Raw genomic sequence first — 14,702 nt, forward strand, 5'->3', positions numbered from 1 at the left:
CATGGCTCTTATTATGGCCCCAAGATCAATATCTTGCCAAAACTATTGGTCAGTTCTTTATTCTTGTCACATTTCTTCCTCCAGAAACGTTTAACACAACTGATGGTGCTCTTCTTTATTTTATTTTTTTATTCTTGGTTCTTATGATATCAGATCCTCTGATTGTCCTCCAATCCCAAAGGCTTTTTTATGGTTTCTTTTTTTTTTTTCTCAGTTTGGCTAGCTGGCTCTTCTATCTTTGCCCTAACTCCAGATGACGAAGCTCTCCAGGCATTGGTCTTAGACCCTCTTTAGTATTTCACACTTTCTCTCCAGATGATCTCACTAGTGAGATAGTTTTAAAATATCATCCATAAGATAATTCAGTCTGAATTGATACTTCAAACCCTGATGTCTCCACTAACCTTCAACTATTTACACATCCTTTCCTTTTGCAAGTCTACTAGACCTTTCAAACTTCAATGTCTAAATAATCCATTAAATTTTACCCTCAGATCGGCTATGCTACTGCCCAGACTATCATTAGGTTCTTCTAGACTACAGTGGGAAACTCTTATCTCTCTCTTGGCTTCTATCCCTCCCTGGAGTTCATATTCCTACACAGAAACCAAAGTGACCTTTTAAAATTATGTTTTAGACCACAGCACTCCGTTGCTCAGTACAACTTAAGGACTTCCAAATTCCTTACCATGAGCTAAAATCTGTATGTAATCTGATTTCTGCCTTTCTCATTCATCTATTTATTCACTCAAAAATATTTATTATTCACTTATCCTGTGCCTCTAAGAATCCACAATGTACCTGCTCATGTGAAACTTACATCTTGGTTGAAGAGAGCAATTAGAAGGGAAGAGGGTGTGTGTGTGCATAATTGAATGTTCTTTAGGTTGATGATCAGAGTAAACCTCTCTGTGTCTGGGCCTCATGGAGTGACATTTAGCATATCTCATTTAAATGAGATCAGGTAGAGAATCTAGCATCTGGAGGAAGATATTGCTGAAATTCTTTATCACTCATACTTCATCAATATCCTTCAGATGTGGTTGCCTTTTTTTCTGTATCTTCAGCACCTCAAGCTTATTCTTGCCCTGAGGTCTTTGTACTAGTCTTCCCTTTGCTTGGAAATCTCTGCCATCAAATAGTTGTATGTTTGGGTTCATATCATCATTTGGATTTCAGCCAAACCTTGCTTCCTTAGATAGTCCTTCCCGGACAACTCTCAGTAGCTCTCCATCCCCTGCTACCTCACTCTCCAGTCTCCCTACCAGGGTCTCATTGGTTACTTCATGGCTTCATACATTGCTCCACGAAATGTTTTGTTTGTGTTTTCGGAGTGGGGATAGGGAGAAGATTGTTATTTACTTCCTCTTTGTTTGGCAACTTTCATGACACCAGAAACCTTGAGTCTTAGTCACTGTATCCAGAGCATAGAACAGTGCCTATAACAATGAAAGACTAGACTTGAACCTTGACTTTCAGCTTCCACGCTTTTCCCACCATACCGAAGAAGTTTGTTGCTAATTACTACAAGCTTTCTTGTATCCCATAACCTCTATTTGCTTTGGTTAGTTTTACTCATACACCTCTATGAAATTCACATGATTAGACTCTATAATGGCAAGGAAAAATGGGTGTAATACTCAGAAAATATCAATTAAAATATATGGAGTTCTGTCTTCTTATTTTAGCATGAATTGGTTCATCAGATGGAAATGAAACAAATCTTAAGTCTTAGGAGATGAAAGATCTGAGTGGGAAAACTTCAGCTTTGAGAGATCTGGAATATGGAAGTGAGTCCAGCATGGTATATAGGCACTCAACAAATACTTAGGTGCGGCATGGTGGCTCACGTTTGTAATCTCAGCATGTTGGGAGGCCGAGGCAGATGGATCACTTGAGGTCAGGAGTTTGAGACAGTCTGGTCAGCATGGCGAAACTCCATCTCTACTAAAAATGCAAAACTTAGCCGGATGTGGTGACATGTGCCTGTAGTTCCAGCTACTTGGGAAGCTGAGGCGTGAGAATCCCTTGAACTCAGGAGGGAGAGGTTGCAGTGAGCTGAGATTGCATCACTGCACTCCAGCCTGGGCAACAGAGGGTGACTGTCTCAAAACAAAACAAACAAACAAACAAACAAAAATCTCAAATGCTTATTTTTCACCTGTCATATGCCCTTAGGGATCGAATAAAGCATCAATCACCACCTTTAGATTGTTCATGAAACTGACCAGTAAGGCTAATCTGGTCACTTAGGTTCACTTTTAGCCCAGCGGGAAAACAAAACAAAATGAAACAAAAAACAACTGATTCCCAAAGGACAGTGATCCGTGTTTCTTTACCCTGTCTCCATATTAGAATCTCCTGGGGTGACTTTACAATGTACCAATGCTTGAACCTCATCTGCAGAGATTGCGGTATATGCAGGGTGGCCTCAGAGGTGGGGAGTAGGGAGCTGCAGTCAGGGCATGGCATTTTAAAATCTCCTCCAGTGATTTTAATGTGCAGCCAACACTGAGAAACACTGCTCTAGGAAAAAGTAGCCCACCCAAAATGAAGTGACGAAGTAAAAGAAATGGTAATTTAACTGACTGTTTACAGAAAGCGTTGCTCTGAAAAGTGCTTTGAGGATTACATACAACTCTTTTTAAATTACCTCGATAAAATCAGAATGGCATATAGAATGTATGGGGCACATCACAGGAAAGCATATGAGTATCACTATCAGGAAACAGGTTTACGTATCCTAATAGGATGAGAGAGATTCTGAGCTGCTTCTCTGCGGGAGCGTAATGCTTTTTTCTCCTGGTATCCTTTCCTCAGGGCCCTGAGTTATAGCAAAAGAAAATAAAATGGAACCCTGGAGGAGCCCCATAGGAAATCCATGTGAGAAAAATACCACACTTTGTAAGTGCATGCTGAGCGGATAGGAGGAGCAGAATCATTCCTGCACCTGAAATTTTGCTGTCCTTCCAACATTTCTGATCTTAGGCAATAATTATTTAGTGCGATAACAAAATATCATTCAATAACTACTATCAGAAATATAATGTGTTGAGGGCAGATTATTTAATGCAGCACAAGTAGGTGCTTCACATACATTAACACATTTTATCTTCAAAAAGAATCTGTCCAAGATGGTATTTTATCTCTATGTTTTAAATGAAGAAATAGGCAGAGAAAAATAACAGAATGTGTTCAAGATCACTCAGATAATAAGTCAAGGAGTGGGGATCCAAGGTCAAGCTTTTTTAGACTATAAATTAATGTTCTTTGACAACAGTACTTCACAGTGCTGTTATGATAAGTCCAACACAATGTCAGGTACAGGGGAAGAATGCTCACAGAGGGAAAGTGATAACTGACCAGACTCCCAAGTTACCGTTCTGGAGTCAGAAATGCTCCTGAAGGCTACCAGTTCTCTTTGCTCTCCTCTCCCCATCTTTTTTCAACCAAATGATCAGATTGTCTCAGAATACATCCTTCTTGAGAATTATAAGGATGGACAATCTGACTTAGAAAAGGAATATGCATATGTATCTCAAAGCCAAATACAGAGATCATAATCAACGTGGGTCAAATCCTGGCGTTAAGAAACTGATTAGTAACGGAGTTAAAGTTCACAGCTAGAGCCAGAGACGGTGAAGTGCCCAGTTGGCAGCATCCTCAGCAAATGGAATCCAAACCACCACAGAGGAGATCTTTGCCTGGGATGCTGAGAAATTTATCTAACCAGGCTTTGGAATTCCAAACCTCAGGTTGAGGAAAACTGAAAATGCAGCTTATAATGTGATGATAATGAGACATTTAAAAATTAAAATGTAAAGATTATATAAAGCTAGGTAATTTCTTTCATTCCCATGCCATTCCTGGAGCCACCTGAAAGGAAATACCAATGATTCATTTTCTCTCTCTCCTATCCTTCTGAGAAAAACCTATTAATAGTCTGTAAATAATAAGAAAGGGAGAGTTGGTGGCAAAGACTTTGAGACAAACTCCACACACATACGCTATTCTTCTAACTAGATTTTGTGTTTTTTATGTGTTCAGTCAAGAATGAAAACAATATTATAAATGTTGTGCTTTCCTGGCTTGACAGATGCTCATCTTGGGATGGAGTTACATACACAAATAGAAAATGAGCTGTAACAAGTTCTTTGCAGAGGATAAGTGGGTGTTTTTAGAATCCATGATGAAAACCCACTGTAGCATGTATATATTTTTCCTTATTACACAGATTTATTCTGTAGAACTTTCCTTTCACCATTTTAACCCTCCAACTGACAATTTTCAGTGTTCCTATGTTATTACTACTTACTTGGTATAAAGCAGAAAGGATGTTTTTCAGCAGCTATATGAAGTAGCATTGAGAATTAAATTGCTTTTCTCTCTCCCTCATCATTGTGAATTTGGTACAGATGAAAGATGAAAGATTGGCAGCCACGGAGTCGAGGGTTCACTGTTATCTACGAGATGCACATGATATGGGTAGAAGCGGCCCAAGCTTCCCTCTTCAAAACAGCCATATGCCAGCTTTCAAATCTTGGAGAAAGAGCTCTGTGGGAGAGTGTCATTTGTAAAAGATAGAATTTCTTTGAAAACAAAACAAAACAAAGAATAGGGATTTATAAAGCAGTCAGAGAAAAAAAAAAGTTGGGAAAATAATTTACAAAAGTGCCTTTTGGGTTCCTGTTTAGCTTGAGAATGACGTGAGTCACACTCCTTTTATTTTGCTCATCTTCATCTGTTTGTCTGTTGGCCACCCTGGAATTCTCTGCCCATTTTTGGTGTGTCTGAACAAGCACAGTTCCTGTAACAAACTCCTTCATCAGCCATAGCTAAGTCCTGAGGCTTCCTATAAAAAGACACAGTCTGAGACTCCAGACCATCGTGGAATGTCTCCACATGCTGCAGCTTTCACTTCATCTGTTTCCGATCTGCCTGTTCTTGCCTAGGTGATTTAGCTTTCTTACTGCCTTGCACCTGGTCTCTGCCTTGCAGCTTAGCTTGATTCTAGCTTTGTTCCTGCACAAAGCTTTTAGCTCCCTCCTTGCAGCTTGGCAGCCAGGTCTCTACCACCCTATACCAAGCCCTGCCTCTTGAAAACCTGGCCCAGGCTCAGGCAATTCTGACAGGATACATCACATGCAAAATTTGTAACAGGTTTCTTTCCATCCTGCCTGAACCCTTCTCTTTCCTGTTGTTTCTCACTGATTTCAAAGCGCCTCTAAACTGCCCAGGGCTTCACCATGAGGGAGCTCACCAAATGCTCAAGTCAATCCTTTGCCTCAGCTATCTACCCTGTTGGGCTTCAAGCTGCAGCATTTACCTTCCTTTCTTCCTACTGTGAGATTTTGACGGCAGACCTACCTAGCTTGCTTTGTCAAGCATAGCTTCTCATAATGCCATATTTAATACACATTGTTATTATGATGATTAATGTACTGACCCCATAATTACATTTTGTCTAAATGTTTTATCTCGCCAGTGCAAACCTGCTACTGCTCCTGTGATCTCTGTTGTTGTTTATAGCTCCACCATTTTTCCAGGCTTCCAGTCTCAAATAGCAAGAACTCCTCTGATTTCCCTCTTGCTGCCACACTAAACCTTCTTTCAAATCCTGTTGATTCTCATCCATCCCCAATTTTCTATTTCCACTACCGTGGGATATTGAAAGTGTCTCCTAATTTGTCCTCCTGCTTATAGACTTCTCCCTTCGCATCCACTTTATATCCTACTGCCACTTTAAGCTTGCAGAAGCTGCTGAATTGCTGCTCCTCATTTACTTCCTAAAGTCATTCCAGAAAAGGTAGTTAATTCCTTTCCATTTAAGTTTCTCATCTATAAAATTATAATATCTCAAAATAATTACATTATTGTTAATTATTTTTTAGTGCTCCATTGTGACAAGGATTCTTTGCTTGACCAAATTTTAGTCAGGATTCTGAATCTTCTCCTAAGCACATCTGTGTATTTACTGGTAAAATCTAATTTTTACAAAAACCCTGCACCCTTGATATTGGCTCACCCTCTACATCTGATGAATGATTCCTCATCTACCATTTCACAGGTGATGGATGCTCACTCTGGCCTATCTGCAGCAAGAATCCACTTAGGTTAGTTTAACTAGAATCTTCCTTGCCCCCAATATCTCCTCTTAAGCAGTTTTTCATACATTGACCTCCCGTCCTGCTCCTTGGTTATTAATTCTCGCTTGCCCATGCTATATGCAAAGTTGAACCATATCTCTTTCTCCCCTACTGCAAAAATCCCATGGCCATAGTCTGTACACCTATTGGGACGATCTGGAAAATGTCTTCTCTACTATGCTTTATCAAACATCAGGGAATTGTTTTCTTCATTAATTGTCATAGAATAAAGCATAAGACTTTGTGAAAGGAAAATAAAAACTTGATACTCCACCATGCCCAAAAGGAAAACAAAAAAAAAAGTAGGCTGAAAGTTGAGTTGTATGAGAAGCTGTCTTTCCTTTTTTCCTAAGCAGATAGCTACAGATAAAAGGTTAAATATATCCACAGGTAGCTACTCTGTGTTCAGCTTATCTTATGCAAAGTGCCAATTTACTGAGCATGAGAAAAATACACAATTGACTCTTCCCTTACCTGCTTTATTTTCTCTTGACAACATGTGGATTACCATGCCCTCCCTCTTCGCCTTCCAGCCCACTTTTCCCCTTTAAATATTGAAACTCTCAGATTCATCTTTGGAGAAAGGCACAGACCACAGATTGGTCTGTGATTCTGTGTTTTTTCCTTGTGGGCATGTCCTTAACCTTGGAAAAATAAACTTATAAATTGAGTAACAGCTATCTGAGATACTTTTTGGTTTACAAATTTGTGACCAATGAAAGGGACTGAGTGGAGATGGCCCTGACATTTCACAAATCTCCTATGAGTGCTTGGTACCAAGTTAGGCTATCTTTATTGCTCTATCCAATAGGACGATTTGCTGAGGTGTGGCAGCTCCCTTCTCCAGAGAATCCCTAATCTCCCAAATTTTGTTGAGAGCTAAGGTTTACTTTGCTGTACAGAATTTCTGGAGTTTCAGCTCGCTTCCAAAAAGGAAGAGAAGTTTGAGTTTCTTCCTGCTTCTAAGATTGAGAGCAGTCTTGAGCCTGGTCCCCATTCATAGGTAAGTAGCTGAATTGGGGTTTTGACTTGGAAATTCTCATTAATGACTAAAAGTTAAGATCGACAGCTAGCTGATCTTAATTTCTCTTTACCATTAGAGCATTCCGTAATTGTTCTGTGTTTTGTTGTTGTTTTTGTTGTTGTCATTGTTGCTTCAGTCTTTTTCCCATCAGATTTGACCAACTCTACCCAACTTGGTGAAATCCAAATAAGAATTTCAAATTATGGGGAACAAGGCTTCTGAATTGGCTAAAAATCCACACAGCTGCCAAAAAAAAAAAAAAAAAAAAAAAAAAAAAAAAAAAAAAGCAAACGCATGCTTGGTTTCTCAGTTCACTCCTTTCTTAAAGAAATGTTTTTTTGTTTACTTTTACTCCATTCTATTCCTCCTTTCCCTTTTGTCCTGTGATTCTGCGTTTTTCCCTTGTGGGCATGTCCTTAACCTTGGAAAAATAAACTTCTGAAATAAGTTTCCCTTTTGGTATCAACCAAGAAAAGAAAATAAATAAATAAATAAATAAATAAAAATAAAAATTAGAGAAAGCTTCTAATGGCTTCTAATACACCGACCTCTTTAAGAACTCAGGATAAAGGTGCCACTCATCCCCTTTTGGGGTGTTCTGCTTTCTCTGTGGAATTTCAAGAGTCATGGGCAGATTCTTCTTAGGTCTAAAGCTCTGCTTTTTTGTATTGCATTACCTAACCTCTTTGGCTTTTGTGGGTACCAGAGATTATCTTATACTATGAGAGGATTTGACCTTGGTGTGTGTAATTTTGGACAGGAGCTACAATGTTAGTGATGGTTAGGGATAGGTTACAGGAAATATTCATTACTACAGGAGGGCTACTCATTTCTTTGCACATTTAGATAAGAAAATTGTACATGCTTTGTTTGCCCTGTTCCTTAAAGGGCTCCACCCAAAAGCCAGTAATCTAATCAAGCTAAACTAAAAATACCAAGTATCAAACTCAGCGACTTTAACAAAATTCTTTATAAAGAAAATTTACAACTTTAAAGGAAATCTCCATTTTGTAAGAGCATCTGTATTTGTCTGTTCTCAAGCTGCTAATAAAGACATATCTGGGACTGGGTAATTTATAAAGGAAAGAGGTTAAATTGACTCATAGTTCCATATGACTGGGGAGGCCTCACAATCATGGCAGAAGGCAAAGGGGAAGCAAGGCACATCTTACGTGGCATCAGGCAAGAGAGCTTGTGTAGGGAAACACCCCTTTATAAAACCATCAGATCTCATGAGACTATCATGAGAATAGCACAGAAAGGACCCACTCACATGATTCAGTTATCTGCCACCAGGTCCCTCCCTTGGCACATGGTAATTATGGGAGCTACAATTCAAGATGAGATCTGTGGACACAGCCAAACCATATCAGCATCTCTGTCTCTGAACCTAAACCACTAGGAAGTATAACTAGAGTGAAGGCAATAGCTTAAAGTTTATATAACGGAAATTTCCTTTGTTTCAATCTAATTCAAAATTAGATTGTGCCTTTGAGATGTTCATTTTCTACCTCGCTTCACCTAAGTCATGTCTTTGGGAATGCAAATTTAGAGTCACATCTAGTTAGCAATTATTTAGGACATGAAACAGATAATCAAGAAATTAATAGTCTAAAGTAGGGAAGGCAATATTTTTTAAACAACTAAATGAAAAATCTTGAATGTATAAGACAGATCCTCCTCTGTCTGGGTCTGTTTATATGTGCCATATATTTATATGTGCTATGTAGAAATAATATGAAACTACCAGTTATATGAAAGAGCTCTAATTAATTGTCTAAAAGTAAGTGTTTGTCAGATTAATAGAAGCTAGCTCAGAGGCATTTCTGTTCACATGACTTTAGTAATTTTTGGTAGGATTAATTTGGTAAATTTAGTTTCAAAATTATCTTCAGTCATTTGAAATCATGTTATGTTAAATTAAGTAATCTAGGGTTTTTCACTGAAAATTAGTAGAATAGTAGGAAGGTTAGATGTGTTTTTGTACTTTACAAAAGACATGAGGATGTAGTTTTTGCTTAGAAAAATGTAATTTTTTTTTTTTCTACTTTAAAGGACCTTTTTACTGGTGTTGAGATAAAAACCATCATTCACGTCCAACCATTATTTTATAAAGTGATAAGTTTGTATTGTTTTTTCATGGCTAGAGTTACAAAGTAAAAACTATAAGATCTTTATTTGTATGAGTGTGTATGTATGCTTAGGTGCATTATGTGTATGTACATGTGTTTCGCTATGTATTGTGGCCACAAGATACCAAATTAGGTTAAAAATAAAAGTACTCATAAATTCAGCAAATGAGCCCAAAAGCATTTCAAGGTCACATGACTTAAGTAAATATTTAATAAATAAGCCGACTTTAAAATTATTGGTAAAATAAAATTAGAAATGTTTTCTGAATTGTCAACATATATTATTCATTAGGTTTATTAGCAAGATGGTTTTATATTTATCCCTGCTAAATATTATAAGGTGTCAAGATTTTGGTGTGAGGCTTAAAAAACTTAAAAGCAGCTCAAAAAAGAATTATCTTTGTAAGTTTTTTATAAATAAAACATTTAATATTGTTGGTTTAGTGAAAATAGCTAAATCCTGTGTTATAGGCAAAAACAAAACAAAACAAAACAAAACACTGAACACATTTATTTAAACTTAAACTTTATACTTAGGTAAATACCTGAAATTCACAGACTATAAAAATGGCTAATAGGGATATAACTTTAAATGATGACTATCACAGTTTTCATAAGTAATAGAGGTAAACTATTAAAAAACTAGTTAATTAGGTCAATGTAATGGTACAAATGCTTATAAATAAACTTGTCATATTCTTTAGAATCTAAAATTAAATTAAATAATAGATATTTATTAAATATCTGAGACATTTTTAATTTTTGTTTAATTATAGAACTTTAATAAAAAAATACTTTTCTATATAAGGAAACAATTTTTCTCTAATTCAAAGGCTATTTGTAAAACAAGGTAAAAGGAACCAGTAAATAAGAGATGTAAAGAAAGTTATAAATATATAGAGGTGTTTTTATTAAGAAAGTTTAAAAGGAAAATTATATGAGAAAAAATCTTGTATGGTAAATTTTTTTGTTCTAAAATAAATTGACTAATATTTAAGAAAAAGGGATTTTAGGATAAAACAGGACATTCAAGCTTTTTGTCAATGGTTTGTGTGAGTCATAATAAGGTTTGTAAAAAGTGAATTTGTGGAAAAATAAACTTTATTTGATCAGGTTGGCTATAATTAAAAGGTAAATATTTATAATACTGCTTCTAGAGATTGGACTTTGATATTAAAAATATACTAATAAACTAAAGAATTGATTAGAACAACAAAATCACAAGAGATTTCAGTTTTTTTTTTTTTAACCCAACAGTTTACCTTTTACTGCATCTCAATGTTTCCAGCTTTCTCCTTCAACTTTTTCATCAGTCTCTATAACCTGTTTTTCTCAGGTTCTAACGCAATTGTGGTCTGATGTGGTTTTTATCATAAAGGTTTAAAGAAAATGTTTTATTTCAATATAATGTTCTATGCTCTTGGCTTTCAATTCTTCCAGGAAGTGAGAAACATTCACTTAAGACCCAGGACACACTCTTTCTATGTCTAACTAATTCAAGTACCATTTTCATTAGTTTTGAACTCTAAATGGACTCCCCATAGGGAAGAGCAATCACACTGCAGAAGGCTTTCTTTTTCCTTTTTGATAACTGACCTAACAAACAGATTTTATGTTTTATAACAATTTCCATATCATTGTTACTATTTTTTTTTTGATTTGCCTAGGAAAACTGAGATTACAAAAGATTAGGGTTATTACATCCATGTAACTTTCATATTGCTTTTGAAGTCCTTGTGCTCTTAAGTTACAGGACTTTAACTCCTGGGTCTAGAAAGGATACCAAGTACTGTGAAATCTTAAACACTGACACCAATTAGGTGGTTATCTTCAGACTTAGGAAAGGATGATAATCAAAATAAACTATATTTGCAAGACACAGAGTCAGAAATTAAAACTATTCAACCCCTCTAGGCCCAGGGGCTATTACAAAAGAGATGGGCCTGTGAGATTTGAAGGGTTGATTTTGAGAGACATAATTCATTCAGAGTTTCTCTATAAATTAAAAATCATTATCACAAGTACACTAATGCAAGACCAGCAGCAGGGCCCCTGTATCATATTAACAAGGTTTTCTTGGAGCATTCACCCATTATTTAACTTGAAAAAATATATGAAAGACTATAAAAAGGTTTAGAGAAATTACATCTTACGGTCAAGATGATTAAAATTTTATAGATCTGTTTATAAGATTTGAGAGACAGATTTAATTGGCCTCATAATGTGTTTATTAGGGCTTATTATTTGGGAATATAAGTCTCCTATCTCAAAAAATAAAGCCTTTTGCTTCTTTTTTTGAAGTCTTTGGGTTAATACTTTAACTAAATGAGTGGCTTATTTTAGGGATCTCCAACCCCTGAGCCATGCACTAATACAGGTTCCTGGCCCTTTAGGAACCAAGCTACACAGAGGTGGTGAGCGGCAAGCAAGCAAGCATTCCCCCCTGAGCTCCACCTCCTATCAGATCAGTGGTGGCATTACATTCTCACAGGAGCACGAACCCTAATGTGAACTGTGCATGTAAGGGATCTACGTTGCACTCTCCTTATAAGAATCTAATGCCCGATGATCTGAAGTGGAACAGCTTCATTCTGAAACCATCCCTGACCCCTGCATTCATGGAAGAATTGTCTTCCACAAAACCAGTTCCTGGTGACAAAAATGTTGGGGATCACTGGCTGATTTTACAATAACCTGCGATACTATTTTGTGATATCAAGTAATTTAAACTTTTGATATTTGACAAAATTTCCAAAATGAAATATTAAATTTAGTGTATTGACCTCATTAATTAGTTCATATTAGGTGCCCTGAAGTCCCAAAGAGATACATTTGGCTTATTTAGTGTAATAATATACAGGCAGTGTTGTCAAGTACAAAACGGTGTTTAACCTTCTTTGGATTAAATTTATATTCTTTGGATTAAATTTATATTATTTGGATTAAATAATAACACATTGAAATAAATCTCTTATTTGTTTGTTTTCCAAAATTGTATGGGATTCTTATAATTTTGATATGTCTTAGTATGTATTATCAGTAGTAATTATGGTTATAATGTAAAATTTTGGGATGCCACAGAAATAACCAAATTTCCCATCAGTTTATTTTTCACCATACTGTTCTAAGACTTCTGTCATCACAATTGTTGTTTCACTTTGATCCTTTTATAGGATGACTTATAATCAGCTATATAATTAAGAGGAATTCTATAATCTAAATATAGGCTCCTAATAAATTAAGAGATTGTGCCATTGGAATATGGAGAAAAATTTCCAGAACTCTCATGGAGAGCTGATATGTTCATGAGGATTGTTGAACCAATATTAAGAAGAACAGAAGTTAAATTCATGGACTAAGCTAACAGAAGATAAAAATAATCTTTTATGACTTAAAAAATAATTTTTTTTTTTTGAGATGGAGTCTCACTCTGTTGCCCAGGCTGGAGTGCAGTGGCACGATCTCGGCTCACTGCAACCTCTGCCTCCTTGGTTCAAATGATTCCCCTGCCTCACCCTCCAGAGTAGCTGGGATTACAGAGGCCCACCACCACGCCCGGCTAATATTTTGTATTTCTTAGTAGAGACAGGGTTTCAGCGTATCAGCCAGGATGGTCTCGATCTCCCGACCTCGTGATCCGCCTGCCTCAGCCTCCCAAAGTGCTGCAATTACGGGTGTGAGCCACTGCGCCCGGCCAAAAATAAAACTTTTGCTGATTCTTTTTGTTTTGTATTTCAGAGTCAAGAAAACTTTCTCTTATTTTAAGCATTTATAGCTTTTAACAATTGAGTATTCTCTAGTGAGCAGAATTTAAAACACGATTTATTTCTACATAATTTCTCTAATATTTAGAAACTACTTGTGAATATTCTTGATCTATGTCAATATAGTTATTTTCATAAATTCAATGAGAAACTGTTTTCTTTTACAACAGTACATAATTGAAGACACTGGTTATTTTACCAATGCTTTGACTGGAATGACATATTTTCATATAACCTTGAGAACGTGAGGCTGACTTAGAGAGCTGATAAAAGGCCCCTGGGAAAACTGGTCTCATACTTTGTCTTTTATAGGGTCCTTACCTGTGGTATGCAAAGAATGCCAATTTCTGGCAGGCCTAGCAACCCCAAGTTTTATCAGGACCTTAAAAAGAGAGGAATTCACTCAATTCCTACAGGTATATGCAGACACAAATAAATTTTTGGCTGGGCTTGAGGCTTTTAAAAAACTCTTAATCTTAGATTCCTTATGGAAAAGTTTCCAGGAAAGCCAATTAAAAGAGAGATCCTATATGGCAAATAATTATTTCTCCTGCAATTTATGCAAATAATCAAGCCAAGTATATAATAAGATAACAATTTATTTTACAAATTAATTGGTCTTACTATCTTTTTTTCTTTAATAAAATCGGGGAATTAAAGAGATAAAATTGTGTTTCAAAATAAACTATACTGTACTTGTTATTAGATTCTTGCCTTGTCCAGTGTTTTTCAGTTTTTATTATTTTCTACAATTTGGACTGAATCCTAAAATTATTCCGGCTGCAAGTCTCCAAAATAATGATTATTTTTTCTATTGCCATTTTTCCTGATTTGAAAACACTAAAAATTAAGCTATGCTTTTCTTAAATTTCTGCAAACGGATAAAAGATGACTTAAACTTTCAAGGAAAATAACAACTTATTCATATATATGAAACATTTTCATACCTGCTTACTGATTTATAGACTTCAGAATAATATGGCTTCTATCAGTTTTCCAGGATTGTGTTACCTTTTTGCTTTTTATTTTCCATCTTTTGCTTTGTTTTCTTTCTCTCTTACTCCTCCTACTTGTTTTCTTCATGAGACATGAGTCTTCACAACCTGCTAAAAATGAGTTTGCCTAATAACATGGGACCTATCCCTCTAGGAATAAACTGTTCTATCAGCAAAACGTCAGAAAAAAACCTAAGACCAGAGACTTGTTTTCTTCTAAACTGCTTTCTCCTAAAGATTTTAAAAAGAAAAAAGAGGAGACATGTAAAACAAAAATAAAAACTTGGGACCCTAATTCACTACGCCAAAAGGAAAAATTAAGCTTAAAGTTGAGTCATGCAAAAAAGCCGTGTTTTCTTTTCTTGCTAAGCAGATAGCTACGAACAAAGGATTTAATATCTCCATAGGTAGCTACTCTATGTTCAGCTGATCTTACGTAAAGTACCAATTTGCTGAGCATGAAACAAATACATAATTGACTATTCCCCTATCTGCTCCTTTTCTCTTGCAACATGCACCATACCCTCCCTCTTTTCCCATCTAGACCACTTTTCTTCTTTAAATATTGAATCCCTTAAATTCATATTTGAAGAAAGGCACAGACCACAGATTGATCTGTGATTCTGTATGCTTTTCTCCTG

This window comes from Mandrillus leucophaeus, unplaced genomic scaffold (assembly GCF_000951045.1).
Source record: "Mandrillus leucophaeus isolate KB7577 unplaced genomic scaffold, Mleu.le_1.0 Scaffold471, whole genome shotgun sequence".
NCBI lineage: Eukaryota > Metazoa > Chordata > Mammalia > Primates > Cercopithecidae > Mandrillus > Mandrillus leucophaeus.